This window comes from Callithrix jacchus, chromosome 21, assembly GCF_049354715.1.
Source record: "Callithrix jacchus isolate 240 chromosome 21, calJac240_pri, whole genome shotgun sequence".
Lineage (NCBI taxonomy): Eukaryota > Metazoa > Chordata > Mammalia > Primates > Cebidae > Callithrix > Callithrix jacchus.
Window position 1 is genome coordinate 33547947 of NC_133522.1, and position 3781 is coordinate 33551727.

The 3781-nt window shown below is 42.0% G+C and overlaps 1 pseudogene; it reads right to left on the reverse strand.

Moving 5' to 3' along the window:
• Positions 1-968: 968 nt before the first annotated feature.
• LOC100412813 (eukaryotic initiation factor 4A-I-like) lies at positions 969-2936 on the reverse strand (annotated as a pseudogene).
• Positions 2937-3781: the final 845 nt, after the last annotated feature.

Below are 3781 nucleotides of genomic sequence, written 5' to 3' on the forward strand. Positions count from 1 at the left end.
TAGACATTTCCTTGGAAATGTTTTATAATATCTGCATGTGGTGCAAAGTGTGATTCACATTTATTTTTGCATCAGATGTACAATTTTTGCCACATCATCTGAAAAAACATGCTGAATTACTTCATCTACGTAATTCTAAATTTTATAATCCTAATATATGAGTTTAATTAAATAACCCAGAGGTACACATTGTACACCTTGAATATATACTTTTTTTTTTTTTTGAGACAGAGTCTTTCTCTTTCACCAGGCTGGAGTACAGTGGTGCTATCTCGGCTCACTGCAACTACCACCTCCCGGGGTTCATGCGATTCTCCTGCCTCAGCCTCCCAAGTAGCTTGGACTACAAGCACACACCCAGCTAATTCCTGTATTTTTAGTAGAGTTGGGTTTAACCATGTTGGCCAAGGTGGTCTAGATCTGCTGACCTCCTGATCTGCCCACCTTGGCCTCCCAAAGTGTTGGGATTACAGGCATGAGCCACCATGACTGTCCAAATATATACAAGTTTTAAATTTGTCAATTCTACCTTAACATAGCTGGAAAAAAAAAAAAGCCAATTTCTTTACTCCATCAGCTGGCAGCCTCTGGCACTTTGGGGAATACAGTTTGTGATAAGACTAAAAGATTTCTTGGTTGTATTCTCCTTCATCTTAATTCGTGTAGAATGATTCCTTTCATCTGAAGAGATTGTAGGCAGAATCCTGTATGATTGTTCAAATATTTAGCAAACTTTGTGGTAGTGTAACTGGCTTAGGTCTTGAGGTCAGGAAAAAGGAAGCCAATACCTAAAATATATGTCAATTATAATCAAGATTAATCATGTCACTTTTAGAGCAGAAATCCGAGGGTAGCAACGTGCTATGAAATGCCTGGTTGATTATCTTAAGGTGCCATACTAGAGACTCATAGTTGATCTCAGTTGCTAAGAGACTGGGCATTTTACTAGAGAAATAGCCAGATCAACCTTATTGAGTGGGATTCAATGCTGTCAGGCCCTGCATGGCTGCATCTCTATGCTTGAGTTTATGCTGCAGCAAAGGGGTGTCTGACATCAGATGCTGGCTGATGTCAACAAGCTGCTGTAGAATCTGCACTGTTAAGGCCTCTTCCTTGTGACTGTTCTTTGGTGAGCATTAAAATGTCATACATAGACCTTCATATTTTGTTAAAATTTCTGTATGTTCAACTGCATGTCCCAGTCCTGCCAATCTTTGTCCTTCGATCAAACCATTAGCTTCTGTAAATGTGTCTGTATATACTCTTACCATGGACTTTCTACCTCCACGCAATGTGGATGACAAGTTGTATCACCCTAAGATCTGCCCAATAGGTAAATTTATAATCACCAGTCTTTTTGGATCATCTGTGAGCGGGACTGTTGTACAACAATAACTGATTTTCAGTTTGAACCCACTTACCAAGGTGAGGCCCTTGGGAAACTCAGCCCTTTTCCTCCTCTGTCAGACGGCCATAAGAAATTACCCCTACACCAAAAGGAAGAATGAATGGTGGTGGGCAACCTGGTGTGTAGATTAATCTTACCATCTGAAATTCTTTGTGCCTGATTCCATATATATTATTTTCTTCTTAAAATGCATCACTGCTAGGCCTTAACCTTGGAGCTTGTGAAAATGACATCAACACAGTGCAAGGTGGGCAGTTCTGGTCAGATGGCCACTTGACGGGCCATGTTCCTCTGGTCCGTCTCTATCAGAGCCCTTTTGCATGCTGGGAGACGCTTTCCAAACGCAGATACAGATAGTATGACTTAGATACAGAATCTGAGGGTTCTCTCTTGTCATTCTGAGACAAGAGCTTATCACAAATGGAAGGGAAGAAAATAACTTTCCTTCAACTCTGATAAGTTTAATTGAAATGGACCACTGTAACAAAAAGCAGATTAACAAGAGGAAAACAAACAGAAGTTTATTAACATGTATATTTCATATGGATGCATGAGATAGATACCCCGGAAATGAATAGTTTTCAAAAAGATGGCTTTGAATTTCTATTTGCATATCTAGCATCTTTTTAAAAAGTGAATTTTTAGATAAGTAATAAAACAAAGGAAAAGGGCTTTGAGAATCTAGAAGCAGCAACTGCTGGGAAGGCAAATAAACAGCGGAAAAGCTAATTATCACATCTCATTCCTTTTGGTTCATATCTCCATGCACAGCAGAGACAGTGAAATCCCAAGCATGCATCTTCTCAGTAAGTCAGTCCACCTTCCTTTGGGCACTGATGAAGGTGACTGCTTGAGTGATGGTCAGAGTTTCATACAAGTAGCACAGCGTGTCCGGCTTCCATTCCTCTCATTCCACGTTGATGTGGAATTTGTGGAAATGCTCCAGGGTCAACTCTTCCTTCTTGACAAGAATTCAAATGGGGGCCCTCATGAACTTTTTGGCTACCTCAAGTACATCAGAAGGCATCGCAGCTGATAGCAAAACTACCTGAATATTGCTATTAAACTTTTGGAATATGTGATAAATCTGGTCCTTGAATCCATGGCTTCACATTTTATTACCTTTGTCCAGTACAAACATTTTGATGTATTTGGGAGTCAGATATCTCCAGTTAACCATAACAAACACATGTCCGGGGTACCCACAATGACATAGGAGCTTCTATCTGCAGTTTCTGCACCTCAGTACACATGTTGGTGCCCCCAACACAGGCATAATAGGAGGTACCCATGCAGTCTCCTAGTGTCATGACCACTTTCTGCATCTACTTAGTCAATTCTCTAGTGGGTGCTAGTACCAAGGCCTGGGTGGCCTTTAGATCTAATTCAATCTGCTGCAGAATCGATGTGGCAAATGTGGCCATTTTTCCAGTCCTAGATTGGGCTTGAGTGATCACATCATAACCCTTGATACCAGGTAGAATGGCCTGCTGCTGGATGGCAGAGGGCTTCTCAAAACTGTAGGCATAGATGCCATGGAGGAGAAACTCCTAGAGGTTCATGACATCAAAGCTGTCAACAATTTCATTCCAGTTGCTCACGATGATGCTTTTGGGCTCCATCCCACCAGGGCCATTGTCTCAGGATTGGTAATCCTGACAGACACCTGTAATCCCAGCACTTTGGGAGGCCTAGGCAGGTGGATCACGTGAGGTCAGGAGCTCAAGATCAGCCTGGCTATCATGCTAAAACCACCTCTCTACTAAAAATAAAAAAAATAGCTGGGTGTGGTAGTACAGGCCTGTAATCCCAGCTACTCAGGAGACTGAGGCAGGAGAAGGGCTTGAATATTTTTTTTCTTTTTTTTTTATTGCATTTTAGGTTTTGGGGTACATGTGCAGAGGATGCAATACAGTTGCATAGGTACACACATGGCAGTGTGTTCTGTTTGCTTTCACCCCTTCACCCACATTTGGCATTTCTCCCCAGGCGATCCCTCCCCACCTCCCCCTCCCATTGGCCCTCCTCTTTTCCCCCCCAATAGACCCCAGTGTTTAGTACTCCCCTTTCTGTGTCCATGTGTTCTCATTTTTCATCACCCGCCTATGAGTGAGAATATGCGGTGTTTCATTTTCTGTTCTTGTGTCAGTTTGCTGAGAATGATGTTCTCCAGATTCATCCATGTCCCTACAAACGACACGAACTCGGCTTGAATATTGAAACCCGGAAGGCAGAGGTAGCAGTGAGCCAAGATAGTGCCACCACACCCAGCCTGAGTGTGAGAGAGTGAGATTCTGTGTCAAAAAAAACCCAAAAACCAAAAAACAAAAAAACAACTAATTATTAAAGAATTCTTCTGGTACCATCAACAGG